Genomic DNA, 18,129 nt, shown 5'->3' with positions numbered 1-18,129 from the left:
CCTCCACCAGGTTGCAAAGTCAAAATAATTTTTAATTGCATCTAGCTCTGAAAAAATATTCGGGCTTGGGCTTGTAGAAGTGTGTGGGACTTGTTCTATTAGTCCATCCATACTAACCTTCACCAGGTTGCAAATTCTAAATAATTTTTATCTGTATCTAGCTCTGAAAAAATATTTGGGCTTGGGCTTGTAGAAGTGCGTGGGACTTGTTCTATTAGTCCATCTATACTAACCTCCACCAGGTTGCAAATTCAAAATAATTTTTATCTGTATCTAGCTCTGAAAAAACATTTGGCTTGGGCTTGTAGCAGTGTTTGGGACTTGTTCTATTAGTCCATCTATACTAACCTCCACCAGGATGCAAATTCAAAATTATTTTTATCTGCATCTAGCTCTGAAAAAATATTTGGCTTGGGCTTGTAGCAGTGTGTGGGACTTGTTATATTAGTCCATCTATACTAACCTCCACCAGGTTGCAAATTCTAAATAATATTTATCTGCATCTAGCTCTGAAAAAATATTTCGGCTTGGGCTTGTAGCAGTGTGTGGGACTTGTTCTATTAGTCCATCTAAACTAACCTCCACCATGTTGCAAATTCAAAATAATTTTTATCTGCATCTAGCTCTGAAAAAATATTTTGGCTTGGGCTTGTAGCAGTGTTTGGGACTTGTTCTATTAGTCCATCTATACTAACCTCCACCAGGTTGCAAATTCAAAATAATTTTTATCAGCATCTAGCTCTGAAAAAATATTTGGCTTGGGCTTGTAGCAGTGTGTGGGACTTTTTCTATTAGTCCATCTATACTAACCTCCAAAAGGTAGCAAGTTCAAAATAATTTTTTATCTTCATCTAGCTCTGAAAAAATATTTGGCTTGGGCTTGTAGCAGTGTGTGGGACTTGTTCTATTAGTCCATCTATACTAACCTCCACCAGGTTGCAAATTCAAAATAATTTTACCTGCATCTAGCTCTGAAAAAATATTTGGGCCTGGGCTCGTAGCAGTGTGTGGGACTTGTTCTATTAGTCCATCCATACTAACCTCCACCAGGTTGCAAATTCTACATAATTTTTATCTGCATCTAGCTCTGAAAAAATATTTGGGCATGGGCTTGTAGCAGTGGGTGGCACTTGTTCTATTAGTCCATCTATACTAACCTCCATCAGGTTGCAAATTCTAAATAATTTTTATCTGCATCTAGCTCTGAAAAAATATTTGGGTTTGGGCTTGTAGCAGTGTGTGGGACTTGTTCTCTTAGTCCATCTATACTAACCTCCACCAGGTTGCAAATTCAAAATAATTTTTATCTGCATCTAGCTCTGAAAAAATATTTGGCTTGAGCTTGTAGCAGTGTGTGGGACTTCTTCTATTAGTCCATCTATACTAACTTCCACCAGGTTGCAAATTCAAAATAATTTTTATCTGCATCTAGCACTGAAAAAATATTTTGGCTTGGGCTTTTAGCAGTGTGTGGGACTTGTTCTATTAGTCCATGTATACTAACCTCCACCAGGTTGCAAATTCAAAATAATTTTTATCTTCATCTAGCTCTGAAAAAATATTTCGGCTTGGGCTTATAACAGTGTGTGGGACTTGTTCTATTAGTCCATCTATACTAACCTCCACCAGGTTGCAAATTCAAAATAATTTTTATCTGCATCTAGCTCTGAAAAAATATTTGGCTTGGGCTTGTAGCAGTGTGTGGGACTTGTTCTATTAGTCTATCTATACTAACCTCCACCAGGTTGCAAATTCAAAATAATTTTTATCTGCATCTAGCTCTGAAAAAATATTTCGGCTTGGGCTTGTAGCAGTGTGTGTGACTTGTTCTATTAGTCCATCTATAGAAACCTCCACCAGGTTGCAAATTCAAAATAATTTTTATCTGCATCTAGCTCTGAAAAAATATTTCGGCTTGGGCTTGTAGCTGTGTGTGGGACTTGTTCTATTAGTCCATCTATACTAACCTCTACCAGGTTGTAAATTCAAAATTTTTTTTATCTGCATCTAGCTCTGAAAAAATGTTTGGGCTTGGGCTTGTAGCAATGTGTGGGACTTGTTCTATTAGTCCATCTATACTAACCTCCACCAGGTTGCATATTCTAAATAATTTTTACCTGCAACTAGCTCTGAAAACATATTTGGACTTGGGCTTGTAGCAGTGTGTGGGACTTGTTCTATTAGTCCATCTATACTAACCTCCACCAGGTTGCAAATTCAAAATAATTTTTATCTGTATCTAGCTCTGAAAAAATATTTGGCTTGGGCTTGTAGCAGTGTGCGGGACTTGTTCTATTAGTCCATCTATACTAACCTCCACCAGGTTGCAAATTCAAAATAATTTTTATCTGCATCTAGCTCTGAAAAAATGTTTCGGCTTGGGCTTGTAGCAGTGTGTGGGTCTAGTTATATTAGTCCATCTATACTAACTAGTGTTGAGCCACCCCCGTAGTGTTCGAGTTCGGTTCGGTTCGTCGAACACCCGTGTGTTCGCCAAACTGTTCGTCGAACTGTTCGTCGAACACCTTCGAACACCGTTAAAACCAATGGCAGGCAAACAAAAACACATAGAAACACATAGAAAACACCTTCAAAGGTGTCCAAAAGCTGACAAACTGCTCAGAAGACACAACTAACACATGGAAAAGTGACAAGTACATATAGTCATGCGAAAAGAAAAGAGGTGGAGGAGTAAAAGGAGGGGGAGACACAGATATAGGCATGTCATGCCCTTCTAAAATCCAAAAAGTGAGAAGCCGAGACGGCCAGTCCGCTCCTGCCCGTGCCACCTCCGTGTCGCCGGGTTTGTGCCAGAGCCGCGGTGAACCCTGACGGCCAGCCCCCCTCTCCCAATACTGGTGCCTGTCCGCTGGTGGGTCGAGAGAGCCCCCCTGTGGTGGAGGCAGCTCTAAGCTTTTTAATTTAAATTGTCCCTCTAATTTGAATGAATACACTTTAAATCCATTTACAAGGATCTATTGGAGGGCAAGTCTCATGCCAGCAGCCGCGTAATTCCAGCTCCAGTAGCGTCCACTAAAGCTGCTGCAGTTAAAAAGCTTTTATAAGGATCGAGCTCGGCTGTCCACCGCAAGGCATCCTAGTGCCAGTCCCAGCCCCTATGCCTTGGGGTGCCTCCTGATGCTCTTCACTGAGTATCCCGTGGTCCCGAAGCATTTCCTTTGAAAAAATTAAGTGTCCAAACTACAGGTGGTGTAGCTTGCTTAACAGCCGGGATAATCCGCTGACTAGCAGACACTGCTACTAGGCACAAAGTATTTCCTGGGCTAGATGCAGTTAAAAATTTGTAAGTAGATACTCTCGTTGGATGCTGAGAAAGCATTCCATAGAGTCTCCTGGCACGCCATATATGATTCTCTTAAAAAGCTTGGGGTAGGGGTCTAGGGGACCCTTTTATAGCCAAAATCACGGCCCTGTATCACAATACGTCACCTAGGCTGAAGATAAATGGAACTGTAGCACCGAGGGCTCGGTTGCTACAGACGTATTGCACCTCACCCAGAGGTGTGATATCTCACTCTCAGATAAGGATGGAGTGTGGATCAGGACCCGACACCTGCATGCATTACACCACATTGCCGTTGGGCAGGGTGACCAATATGCCCCTGAGATGGGCGCGACAGTCCCTGTCCCTGGCTGGAGTGGGGGGAGGGAACACTGAGGAAGGGGAACCCTGCAGTGCAGGAGCAGGGAGGAAGCAGTTCCTGGGTGCATTGAGAAGGGAGTATAAAAGGTGGGCACCATCTTAGTTCAGTGCAGAGAAGTCTGAGCAGAAGTGGCAGGGAGCAGGGGCTCTGCATGAGCTCTGCTCCGGAGGCGGGCCTAGTAACAGAGGCCCAGGCCTGCAAGAGGGAGAAGGAAGGAAGAGGAGCGGAGAAGGCTCCAGGAACGAGGAATGAAGGGATCCCAGGGGTGCGGACGGGCGAGTCGCCACCGCACGCCCGAATCCACCTGCGTGGAGGGGTCAGGCCAAAGGGGGAGACCGGTCCCCGAACTAGTGGAGGCAGGAAACGACCCTCAGCTAGAAACCGGAGGCTCTGACATTTTATGTGGCGCAGCCCCTTGCTCCACCCGCTAGGAAGGCACCACATAGGGTCAGGGAAACTGGCGCCAAGTTTACCAAGAGGAGGCCCGAGGCAGCCGGACAGAAGTGTTGGTAAGAAAGGCCAGACAAAGGACACACAAAGGGGGTCCTGTGAAGCGCTCCAAAGTTATCTGGGAGTTGTCTGAGCCCCTCACCTGGTGAGCACAGTACGACGTGGGCAGCCGTTACCTGCAGACGTGGTCTGGATAATAAGAACTGTGAGTAAAGGCCCTGAACTGCATCACTGACTCCGTGTCGTTACTGCTGCTGCCCTGCACCATCACCCCCATCCTCCGCATACACTGCCCTGAGGCTATACTCCTCCCGTGGGGAGTTATGCTACGCTCTGCTGCACCCACAACACCAGCCTTAGCGGTCTGCCCTGTAGCGGCGGTTCACTCTGACCGCAATCCACGGGTGGCGTAGTCGGACATTTAAACATCAAAACCACATAAATAGTTCCGCCACTGGTTTGACCGCCCTGAGCCACGGAACCGGATCGCCGCCACGAAGACTACAACCACCAGCATCCACCAAAAAGGGTCCGGCTCCGGGTGTCCCAAGGCCCAGGGGGTGCGTCAGAACATTTTCATCACCTTTCACAATCACCAATGGGACAAGGCAGGGATGTCCTCTGTCCCCTCTCTTATACATCCTAGTGACGGAGCACCTGCTCTCATCAATTCGCCATAACCCCAATATTAGGTGGATTGAGGTGGGAGGCACCGAGTACAAGTGCTCTCTATTTGCTGATGATGTCCTAGTATATATCACTCAATCACATATATCCATCCCTGCTGTTATGGCTGAAATAGATCACTTTGTTACATGGTAAAATTTTAAAATCAATGCAGCGAAGTCTGAGGCCCTCGATGTCTCCCTCCCTAAATCCATATAGGATTCCATCCAGTCCAACTTTCCCTTTGCCTGGCCCTCACAGGGTATCAAATACTTAGGAATTCCTATTCATAGAGACCTCTCCCATCTATGTTATCTTAATTTTGGGCCCTTTATTGAACAATTCCATACAGACCACGGTTGGCAAGTTAGAACTGTAAGATTCACTACGTGAACCACTGGTGTTTTGTGGAAAAGCACATGTACACCGCGTTCCAAATTATTATGCAAAAAGTGTTTAGGAGTGATAAGGGAAGAATTTGTTTGTTTGTCAGTTAAACTCATTGATGGTGATGTGTGTCAGGGCTCTTTATATCACTGTAAGCAATTGCAGACACCTGTGCTAATTAGTTTGGCAGGTGTGTCCAATGAAAGGCAAGACTACTTAAGAAGGCTCTCTCACATTATTAAGCAGCCTACATTTTCTGCCAAAATGGGAAAGAAAAAGGATGTGTCGGCTGCTGAGAAGCAACAAATTGTGGAGTGTTTAGGTCAAGGCATGACTACAATCAACATTGTGCGATGATCAGGATGAAGTGTCTTGGCAATCAAGAAGTATGTAGCTGATTCACAGTACACACGTGTGCGTGCTGATAAGGGCAAATTGAGGACTCTTTCCTACAGGCAATTACGTCAGGTTGAAAGAGCAGCGGCAAAAAAGCCTTGTCATAGCAGCAGACAAGTTTTTGAAGCTGCTTGTGCCTCCAACGTCCCCCGAACAACAAGATGCAGGGTCCTTCAGAGGTTTGCAGCTGTGCATACGCCATCCTGTCGACCTCCTCTATCCACTTCACACAAGCAGAAACGGCTCCAGTGGGCCAAACATTACATGAAGACTGATTTCAAAACTGTTTTGTTCACGGATGAGTGCCGTGCAGCGCTCGATGGTCCAGATGAATGGAGTGGAGGATGGCTGGTTGATGGACACCCCACGCAAACACGGCTACAGCGCCAACAAGGAGGAGGTGGAGTAATGTTTTGGGCTGGAATCATGGGGAGAGATTGTCGGCCCCTTTAGGATCCCTGAAGGCGCTAAAGATGAACTCCATAATGTATGTGGATTTTCTCAAACAGCACTTCCTGCCATGGTTCAAGAAGAAGAACCGTGTATTTCACAGCAAGATCATTTTTCTGCATGATAATGCACCATCTCATGCTGCACATAAAACATCTGCATCTCTGGCTGATATGGGCATAAAAGGGGACAAACTTATGGTGTGACCCCCATGCTCCCCTGACCTCTACCCCATTCAGAACCTTTGGAGCATCATTAAAAGTAGTGTCTATGATGGCGGGAGGCAGTTCACATCTAAGCAACAGCTCTGGGAGGGTATTCTGTCCTCATGCAAAACAATTGAAGCAGAAACCATCCAAAACCTGACAAATTCAATGGACGAGAGAGTTCAGAAGCTCCTTTCGAACAAGGGGTCCTATGTGAAAATGTAACATCACCTAGAATAAAGTTTTGAGTTGAAAACTGTTTGATTTCAGTTTCTAACAACCTGCTAATGCTTATAATTTCAAAAATGACCATTTTTTTGGTCTTTATTAAAATGAAAAGGTTGATCGCAAAGTTTGGGGGATCTAAGAGTGTGGCAACCCAGTAGTCATGATTACTTCGAATTCTGACAATATGAGGGTCATGCTGCAGGTAGTGCAGCAAGAAGGCACTTATGTGTCTTGCGCATCTCGGAGCCCCAAAATTATTTTCCGGGCTAGATGCAGCTAAAAATTATTTTTAATTTTAAATCTGGTGAAGCTTATTATAGATGGCCTAATAGGATCAGTGCTGCACACTGCTACAAAGCCCAAATTATTTTCCAGTCAAGATACAGATAAACATGATTAGTAATTTGAAAGCTTAAAACGGTTGGTAGGGTGATTTTAACCAATCATCAAGCTTTTACTCTCCCCAGGATGACACAGGGGTAGAAAAGTCGTTTCGGATCCATGATTTGTTCATCTTTATGAACGTGAGTCTGTCTACATTATCAGTGGAGAGCCGCGTGCGCTTATCTGTCAGCACACCACCAGCAGCGCTGAACACACGTTCAGACAGAACGCTGGCTGCGGGGCATGACAAGATCTCCAAGGCGTAAGTGGCTAGCTCCGGCCATTTATCCAGATTGGAAGCCCAAAAAGAGCAAGGGTCCAGTGACACAGTCGTGGCTTCAATGTTTACTTGGAGATACTCCTGTACCATCGTCTCTAGGCGTTGACTATGTGTCAGACTTCTTGTCTCCTGTGGCCTTGCAAAGGATGGGCTAAAAAAGTGGTGAAATGATTCCACAAAATTGATGTTACCAGCAGATACTGTGGTTCTGTTACGGTTTGAGTGCTGAACACTTGACGGTCCCACGGTTGGCAAGTTGGAACTGTGAGATTCACTACGTGCACCACTGGTATTTTGTGGAAAAGCACATGTAAGATTCTGCAACAGTCTCTGCTGATACTCCTGCATGCGTGCATCCCTTTCTATGGCAGGAATAATTTCTGCAAATTTACTTTTGTACCGGGGATCTAACAGTGTGGCAACCCAGTAGTCAGGATTATTTCTAATTCTCACAATTCGAGGGTCATGTTGCAGGTAGTGCAGCAAGAAGGCACTCATGTGTGTTGCGCATCCAGGAGCACCAAGTCCCTGTTGTGTTGGTGGCGAGGTAACAATCATGCTTCCTTCCTCTGTCCTCTCCCCCCAACCTCGCACAACAGAAATGTGATCAAGGTCTCCCTCATCTGATGAGTCTTCCATCAGTTCGTCCTCCACTTCTTCCTGGGCTCCTGCACCTTCCTCACTAGTTTGGCTGCTACCATGCGCCCTGGTAAAATCATCTCCCCCACCCTCACATGCCTGCCGCCTTGGTGCTGCCGACCGTCTGGACCTTGCAGATGTTAGCCCTTCCGCATACAACTCCTCCTCCTCTACTTCCTCCACCTCCTCTTGTGCCACCACCTGACTCTGAATTCTGTTTAACATGTGCTCCAGCATGTAAATCACCGGAATAGTCATGCTGATAATGGCATCGTCAGCACTAAACATCTTCGTCGCCATTTCAAAACTGTGCAGAAGGGTGCATAGGTCCCTGATCTGAGACCACTCCTCCAGCGTGATTTGCCCCACCTCTGAATCTCGTTGGCCCAGGCTATACGTCAGAACGCATTGCACCAGGGCTTGTCGGTGCTGCCACAGTCGCTGCAACATGTGCAGAGTTGAATTCCACCGGGTAGGCACATCGCATTTTAGCCGGTGAAGTGGCAGGCCCAACGACTTCTGTAGAGATGTAAGTCGCTGAGCTGCGGGATGCGAACGGCGGAAGTGAGCACAAAGCGACCGTGCCCTCTGCAGAAGGCCATCTAGTCTGGGATAGTGGGCTAAAAATTGCTGGACAACCAGGTTCAACACGTGAGCCATACAAGGCACGTGTGTGACATTGCCCCGGCGAAGGGCCGCACCCAGGTTTGCAGCATTGTCGCACACAGCCTTCCCTGGTTTCAGGTCCAGTGGAGACAACCATTCATGAAATTGGTTCTCCAGAGCTGACCACAACTCCTCAGCTGTGTGACTCACATTTCCCAGACATTTCAATGTAAAAACCGCCTGATGACGTTGAGCCCTACTGCCAGCATAGTAAGGAGGTGTGCAGGATCCCTTCTGCGCAGTTAGAAAGCTTGTGGCATGACCAGACAGGCTTTGGGTGCAGGTGGAAGACCGAGAGGAGGTTGAGGAGGCAGAAGCAGTGGAGGAACTTTGACATAAAGAGGATTGACGCACAACTCGTGGGGACGGCAAGACTTGGACAGCAGCCCCTTGTCCTGCTGTCACCATAGTTACCCAGTGCCCAGTCAGCGACATGTAACGCCCCTGTCCATGCCTACTCGTCCAAGTGTCTGTGGTGAAATGCACCCTGTCACACACAGAGTTTCTCAAAGAAGCGGTGATGTTGTGTGCGACATGCTGGTGGAGCGCAGGCACACCTTTCTTTGAGAAGTAGTGCCGACTGGGCATCTGGTACTGGGGCACTGCGACGGACATAAGGTCTCGAAAATCCTCTGTGTCCACCAGGCGGAAAGGCAGCATTTCTGTAGCCAAGAGCTTGCAGATGGTGAAATTCAACCTCTTAGCTTTCTCATGGCTAGGAGGAAATGGTCTTTTACTTGTCCACATCTGAGGGACCGAAGGCTGGCTATTGTGCTTAGACGGGGTTGATAAGGGTGTCCCCGGCAAACTGCCGGTCTGTGAGGAAGATGCAGGCGGACATGTTAGGTTGCCTTGATCCAAAGGTGGTGCTATCGATGTCGGACAGCGCTCAAGACCAGCTGGTGTTACCACCTCCAAAGAAAATGATGACCTGCCAATCACGCTGGCTGTTGCGGGTAAAGAGGTGGCAGGTCTGCGCCCCAAAACAGGTGTGACTGCTGTCCCCCCAGTCACAGAGGATGAAGAGGCCGCGGATGCACAAGATATGGCAGACGGTGGTTGGCCCGGCCGGCTAGGCCGCATTGTAGCACACTGAGCTTCCCACTGCAACTTATGCTTCATGTCCATGTGCCGGTTCATGCATGAAGTACTCAAACTATGTATTTTTTGGCCTCTACTTAGCTTTTGCTGACAAATGTTACAGATAACACGAGTTGGGTCATCTTTATCGATCTGAAAAAATGCCCAGGCTATGCAAGGCTTAGCACCCATGCGACCTGAAGAGCCACCACGACTTGTGGTGAGAGGCAGAGTTGTGTTTGAGGATGCAGTTGTTGACGTGCTTCCAGTACTACGTCTCTGTCCAGGAAGGCGCAACCTGACCTCGTCGTCACTAGCATCTTCCTCCACCTCCTCTGCTGACCTCATCTCTTGGCTGACTGTGGGTTGACAGTAAGTGGGATCTCCGACCTCATCATCATCACCCTGTGCGTTATCACACCCGTCGTCCTCAGAGCCAACCTGTTCCTGCCCTGACAAAAAACTAAAGTTGTCGCTCCAATCAGGTATTTGAGTCTTATCATCGTCTTCCTCATTGTCTCCACCAACAGGAGTTACAGTTTGGGAATGAGGGTCTACATTATGGTCAGAACCTTCTGCGTCTGGTCCTGGATCCGACTCATAAAGATTCTGGGCATCAGTGCAGATCATTTCCTCGTCTGGATTCACAGAAGCGCTGGAGTCGACCTCTGATTCCCAGGCTATAGTATGAGTAAACAGCTCTGCAGACTCAACCATCTGTTCTACCTCATACTCAGACGGGCAGCTGGAGATTTGGGAGCTGTGAGGAAGCAAGTGCGATTTGGGTGACACCTTTGAGGACTGGAGTATTTGTGATGTTGAAGTTGATGTGGAGGAGAGCCCACTTAAAGGAGCACTTGATATCCGTTGAAGCATTTGCTGTTTTTGTGCCTCATCTGGAATTTGTAGCGATTGGCGTGGCCGTAAAAAGGGATCTTATCACATTGTCCGCTAAAAGAAGTAGACATTTTAGTTTGGCTGGAAGATGGTCTTTCTTCTGCACCTACCCCACGGACACAACCTTTTTTCCCCTTCCCAACACGCCTATTCCCCTTTCCACCAGCAGCAGGCCTTTTTCCACTCATTTTGGTGGTTAACTAATTCACAACTCTGGAGTTGTTTGCACAAAAAAACAATGGATGGTAACCGAGCAGAGCTGAGTGGCCAAACTGTGGTATTAGGCCAAAACTATTGGCTGGGTTAGATGCAGAAAAAAATTATTTTTAATTTGCAACCTGATGGAGGTCAGTATAGATGGACTAATAGACCAAGTCCCACACACTGCTAGAAGCTCAAATATTTTTTCAGAGCTAGATGCAGAAATTTTTTTTATTCAATTTGCAACCTGATGGAGGTCAGTATAGATGGACTAATAGACCAAGTCCCACACACTGCTAGAAGCCCAAATATTTTTTCAGAGCTAGATGCAGAAAAAAATTATTTTTAATTTGCAACCTGATGGAGGTCAGTATAGATGGACTAATAGACCAAGTCCCACACACTGCTAGAAGCCCAAATATTTTTTCAGAGATAAATGAAGAAAAAAATTATTTTTAATTTGCAACCTGATGGAGGTCAGTATAGATGGACTAATAGACCAAGTCCCACACACTGCTAGAAGCCCAAATATTTTTTCAGAGCTAGATGCAGAAAAAAATTATTTTTAATTTGCAACCTGATGGAGGTCAGTATAGATGGACTAATAGACCAAGTCCCACACACCGCTAGAAGCCCAAATATTTTTTCAGAGCTAGATGCAGAAAAAAATTATATTCAATTTGCAACCTGCTGGAGGTCAGTATAGAAGGACTAATAGAACAAGTCCCACACACTGCTAGAAGCCCAAATATTTTTTCAGAGCTAAATGAAGAAAAAAATTATTTTTAATTGGCAACCTGATGGAGGTCAGTATAGATGGACTAATAGACCAAGTCCCACACACTGCTAGAAGCCTAAATATTTTTTCAGAGCTAGATGCAGAAAAAAATTATTTTTAATTTGCAACCTGATGGAGGTCAGTATAGATGGACTAATAGACCAAGTCCCACACACCGCTAGAAGCCCAAATATTTTTTCAGAGCTAGATGCAGAAATTTTTTTTATTCAATTTGCAACCTGATGGAGGTCAGTATAGATGGACTAATAGACCAAGTCCCACACACTGCTAGAAGCCCAAATATTTTTTCAGAGCTAGATGCAGAAAAAAATTATTTTGAATTTGCAACCTGATGGAGGTCAGTATAGATGGACTAATAGACCAAGTCCCACACACTGCTAGAAGCCCAAATATTTTTTCAGAGCTAAATGAAGAAAAAAATTATTTTCAATTTGCAACCTGATGGAGGTCAGTATAGATGGACTAATAGACCAAGTCCCACACACTGCTAGAAGCCCAAATATTTTTTCAGAGCTAGATGCAGAAAAAAAATATTTTTAATTTGCAACCTGATGGAGGTCAGTATAGATGGACTAATAGACCAAGTCCCACACACTGCTAGAAGCCCAAATATTTTTTCAGAGCTAGATGCAGAAAAAAATTATTTTTAATTTGCAACCTGATGGAAGTCAGTATAGATGGACTAATAGAACAAGTCCCACACGCTGCTAGAAGCCCAAATATTTTTTCAGAGATAAATGAAGAAAAAAATTATTTTTAATTTGCAACCTGATGGAGGTCAGTATAGATGGACTAATAGACCAAGTCCCACACACTGCTAGAAGCCCAAATATTTTTTCAGAGCTAGATGCAGAAAAAAAATATTTTTAATTTGCAACCTGATGGAGGTCAGTATAGATGGACTAATAGAATGATGCTATGCCCAAAAGATTTTACTTCACTAGGTGCAGTAAAAAAATTGGTATTCTATACACAGGTGGTATATCTTGCAACACAGATAGGCTACTCCACTGACTAACACACTCTGCAATAGGCCAAAAAGGATTAGCTTTGCTAGATTCAGCCAAATGCTGTGAAAAAAACTTGCACAGCACTGGCACAGACCTGCCTGGCAAAAACTGATAGGAACTGATGTAACCTAGTCCTGAAAAGGACTCCAATTACAATTAGTCTTTACTCCCACAATCTATCTATTTAAGAGCACAGACCTGCTTGATAAAAGTCGTAGGAAATGCTGTAACCTAGTCCTTAAAAGGACTGCAATCACAACTATTCCCTACTCCCAAGCTATCTGTATATTTGTGCGAAAATTGGCTTGAAATTAACAAGGTATAGCGCACACAGCAACAGCGGTGCCGTCTAACACGCAGCTGCAGCAGTGAGAAAATGGTGGCGACGGGGAAAATGGCTTGGTCTTATAGGGCAAGGACATGTGACATACACTGCCAATCACACATGCCCATGCTTGTGTGAAAAAAAGCACTTCGCTCCATGTGTGCGCTGCTGATAGGCTGACAGATTGCACCTCCCCACTGCAAATGCGGGAAAGAGAAAAAAAAATGGAGATCTTCATTGTTCCTGCAGAGATCCATCCCCTGCCCCTCCCCCCGCCCCGCTGTACACTCAAACTGCGTATTAACATTAATTTTCATCATTACTGAGAAAAAATCCAGTTATGATTTTGGTGCACGAACAGTTATCGAACATAACCTCGAACAGCCGAATTTTTCTCAAATTGTTCGTGTTCGCCGAGCGGCTCGAACACCGCCCAAAACAGCTCGAATTTGAGATTGGCGAACAGTTCGAGTAGAACAACGCTCATCTCTAATACTAACCTCCACCAGGTTTCAAATTCAAAATAATTTTTATCTGCATCTACCTCTGAAAAAATATTTGACTGGGGCTTGTAGCACTGTGTGGGACTTGTACTATTTGTCCATCTATACTAACCTCCACAAGGTTGCAAAATCAAAGTAATTTTTATCTGCATCTAGCACTGAAAACATATTTCGGCTTGGGCTTGTAGCAGTGTGTGGGACTTGTTCTATTAGTCCATCTATACTAACCTCCACCAGGTTGCAAATTCAAAATAATTTTTATCTGCATCTAGCTCTGAAAAAATGTTTCGGCTTGGGCTTGTAGCAGTGTGTGGGTCTAGTTATATTAGTCCATCTATACTAACCTCCACCAGGTTTCAAATTCAAAATAATTTTTATCTGCATCTAGCTCTGAAAAAATATTTGACTGGGGCTTGTAGCAGTGTGTGGGACTTGTTCTATTAGTCCATCTATACAAACCTCCACCAGTTTGCAAATTCAAAATAATTTTTATCTGCATCTAGCTCTGAAAAAACATTTGGCTTGGGCTTGTAGCAGTGTGTGGGACTTGTTCTATTAGTCCATCTATACTAACCTCCACCAGGTGGCAAATTCAAAATAATTTTTATCTGCATCTAGCTCTGAAAAAATATTTGGGCTTGGACTTGCAGCAGTGTGTGGAACTTGTTCTATTAGTCCATCTATACTAACCTCCACCAGGTTGCAAATTCAAAATAATTTTTATCTGCATCTAGCTCTGAATAAATATTTCGGCTTGGGCTTGTAGCAGTGTGTGAGACTTGTTCTATTAGTCCATCTATATTAACCTCCACCAGGTTGCAAATTCTAAATAATTTTTATCTGCATCTAGCTCTGAAAAAATATTTGGCTGGGGCTTGTAGCAGTGTGTGGGACTTGATCTATTAGTACATCTATACTAACCTCCACCAGGATTCAAATTCAAAATAATTTTTATCTGCATCTAGCTCTGATAAAATATTTCGGCTTGGGCTTGTAGCAGTGTGTGGGACTTGTTCTATTAGTCCATCCATACTAACCTCCACCAGGTTGCAAATTCTACATAATTTTTATCTGCATCTAGCTCTGAAAAAATATTTGGGCATGGGCCTGTAGCAGTGTGTGGGACTTGTTCTATTAGTCCATCTATACTAACCTCCACCAGGTTGCAAATTCAAAATAATTTTTATGTGCATCTAGCACTGAAAAAATATTTTGGCCTGGGTTTGTAGAAGTGTGTGGGACTTGTTCTATTAGTCCATCTATACTAACCTGCACCAGGTTGCAAATTCAAAATAATTTTTATCAGCATCTAGCTCTGAAAAAATATTTGGCTTGGGCTTGTAGCAATGTGTGGGACTTGTTCTATTAGTCCATCTATACTAACTTCCACCAGTTTGCAAATTCAAAAAATTTTTATCTGCATCTAGCTCTGAAAAAATATTTTAGCTTGGTCTTGTAGCAGTGTGTGGGACTTGTTCTATTAGTCCATCTATACTAACCTGCACCAGGTTGCAAATTCAAAATAATTTTTATCTGCATCTAGCTCTGAAAAAATATTAGGCTTGGGCTTGTAGTAGTGTGTGAGACTTGTTCTATTAGTCCATCTATACTAACCTCCACCACGTTGCAAAATCAAAATAATTTTTTCTGCATCTAGCTCTGAAAAAATCTTTGGCTTTGGCTTGTAGCTGTGTGTGGGACTTGTTCTATTAATCCATCTATACTAACGTCCACCAGGTTGCAAATTCAAAATAATTTTTATCTGCATCTAGCTCTGAAAAAAGATTTGGCTTGGGCTTGTAGCAGTGTATGGGACTTATTCTATTAGTCCATCTATACTAACCTCCACTAGGTTGCAAATTCAAAATAATTTTTATCTGCATCTAGCTCTGACAAAAATATTTCGGCTTGGGCTTGTAGCAGTGTGTGGGACTTGTTCTATTAGTCCATCTATACTAACCTCCACCAGGTTGCAAATTCAAAATAATTTTTATCTGCATCTAGCTCTGAATAAATATTTCGGCTTGGGCTTGTTGCAGTGTGTGGGACTTGTTGTATTAGTCCATCTATACTAACCTCCACCAGGTTGCAAATTCAAAATAATTTTTATCTGCATCTAGCTCTGAATAAATATTTGGCTTGGACTTGTAGCAGTGTGTGGGACTTGTTCTATTAGTCCATCTATACTAAACTCCACCAGGTTGCAAATTCAAAATAATTTTTATCTGCATCTAGCTCTGAAAAAATATTTCGGCTTGGGCTTGGAGCAGTGTGTGGGACTTGTTCTATTAGTCCATCTTTACTAACCTCCACCAGGTTGCAAATTCAAAATAATTTTTATCTGCTTCTAGCTCTGAAAAAATATTTGGGCTTGAGTTTGTAGCAGTGTGCGGGACTTGTTCTATTAGTCCATCTATACTAACCTCCACCAGGTTGCAAATTCTAAATAATTTTTATCTGTATCTAGCTCTGAAAATATATTTGGCTTGGGCTTGTAGCAGTGTGTGGGACTTGTTCTATTAGTCCATCTTTACTAACCTCCACCAGGTTGCAAATTCAAAATAATTTTTATCTGCATCTAGCACTGAAAAAATATTTCGGCTTGGGCTTGTAGCAGTGTGTGAGACTTGTTCTATTAGTCCATCTATACTAACCTCCACCAGGTTGCAAATTCAAAGTAATTTTTATCTGCATCTAGCTCTGAAAAAATATTTCGGCTTGGGCTTGTAGCAGTGTGTGGGACTTGTTCTATTAATCCATCTATACTAACCTCCACAAGGTAGCAAATTCAAAATAATTTTTATCTGCATCTAGCTCTGAAAAAATATTTGGCTGGAGCTTGTAGCAGTGTGTGGGACTTGTTCTATTAGTCCATCTATACTAACCTCCACCAGTTTGCAAAATCAAAATAATTTTTTCTGCATCTAGCTCTGAAAAAATATTTGGCTTTGGCTTGTAGCAGTGTGTGGGTCTTGTTCTATTAATCCATCTATACTAACATCCACCAGGCTGCAAATTCAAAATAATTTTTATCTGCATCTAGCTCTGAAAAAAGATTTGGCTTGGGCTTGTAGCAGTGTATGGGACTTGTTCTATTAGTCCATCTATACTAACCTCCACTAGGTTGCAACTTCAAAATAATTTTTATCTGCATCTAGGTCTGATAAAATATTTCGGCTTGGGCTTGTAGCAGTGTGTGGGACATGTTCTATTAGTCCATCTATACTAACCTCCACCAGGTTGCAAATTCAAAATATTTTTTATCTGCATCTAGCTCTGAATAAATATTTCAGCTTGGGTTTGTAGCAGTGTGTGGGACTTGTTCTATTAGTCCATCTATACTAACCTCCACCAGGTTGCAAATTCAAAATAATTTTTATCTGCATCTAGCTCTGAATAAATATTTCGGCTTGGGCTTGTAGCAGTGTGTGAGACTTGTTCTATTAGTCCATCTATATTAACCTCCACCAGGTTGCAAATTCTAAATAATTTTTATCTGCATCTAGCTCTGAAAAAATATTTGGCTGGGGCTTGTAGCAGTGTGTGGGACTTGATCTATTAGTACATCTATACTAACCTCCACCAGGATTCAAATTCAAAATAATTTTTATCTGCATCTAGCTCTGATAAAATATTTCGGCTTGGGCTTGTAGCAGTGTGTGGGACTTGTTCTATTAGTCCATCCATACTAACCTCCACCAGGTTGCAAATTCTACATAATTTTTATCTGCATCTAGCTCTGAAAAAATATTTGGGCATGGGCCTGTAGCAGTGTGTGGGACTAGTTATATTAGTCCATCTATACTAACCTCCATCAGGTTGCAAATTCTAAATAATTTTTATCTGCATCTAGCTCTGAAAAAATATTTGGGCTTGGGCTTGTAGCAGTGTGTGGGACTTGTTCTATTAGTCAATCTATACTAACCTCCACCAGGTTGCAAATTCAAAATAATTTTTATCTGCATCTAGCACTGAAAAAATATTTTGGCCTGGGCTTGTAGCAGTGTGTGGGACTTGTTCTATTAGTCCATCTATACTAACCTGCACCAGGTTGCAAATTCAAAATAATTTTTATCAGCATCTAGCTCTGAAAAAATAGTTGGCTTGGGCTTGTAGCAATGTGTGGGACTTGTTCTATTAGTCCATCTATACTAACCTCCACCAGGTTGCAAATTCAAAATAATTTTTATCTGCATCTAGCTCTGAAAAAAGATTTGGCTTGGGCTTGTAGCAGTGTATGGGACTTATTCTATTAGTCCATCTATACTAACCTCCACTAGGTTGCAAATTCAAAATAATTTTTATCTGCATCTAGCTCTGACAAAAATATTTCGGCTTGGGCTTGTAGCAGTGTGTGGGACTTGTTCTATTAGTCCATCTATACTAACCTCCACCAGGTTGCAAATTCAAAATAATTTTTATCTGCATCTATCTCTGAATAAATATTTCGGCTTGGGCTTGTTGCAGTGTGTGGGACTTGTTGTATTAGTCCATCTATACTAACCTACACCAGGTTGCAAATTCAAAATAATTTTTATCTGCATCTAGCTCTGAATAAATATTTGGCTTGGACTTGTAGCAGTGTGTGGGACTTGTTCTATTAGTCCATCTATACTAAACTCCACCAGGTTGCAAATTCAAAATAATTTTTATCTGCATCTAGCTCTGAAAAAATATTTCGGCTTGGGCTTGGAGCAGTGTGTGGGACTTGTTCTATTAGTCCATCTTTACTAACCTCCACCAGGTTGCAAATTCAAAATAATTTTTATCTGCTTCTAGCTCTGAAAAAATATTTGGGCTTGAGTTTGTAGCAGTGTGTGGGACTTGTTCTATTAGTCCATCTATAATAACCTCCACGAGGTTGCAAATTCTAAATAATTTTTATCTGCATCTAGGT

This window comes from Phyllobates terribilis, unplaced genomic scaffold (genome assembly GCF_046119375.1).
Source record: "Phyllobates terribilis strain yellow unplaced genomic scaffold, ASM4611937v1 Scaffold_1__5_contigs__length_1240528914, whole genome shotgun sequence".
NCBI classification, from domain to species: Eukaryota; Metazoa; Chordata; class Amphibia; order Anura; family Dendrobatidae; genus Phyllobates; species Phyllobates terribilis.
Note: the sequence above shows the minus strand (reverse complement) of the source record.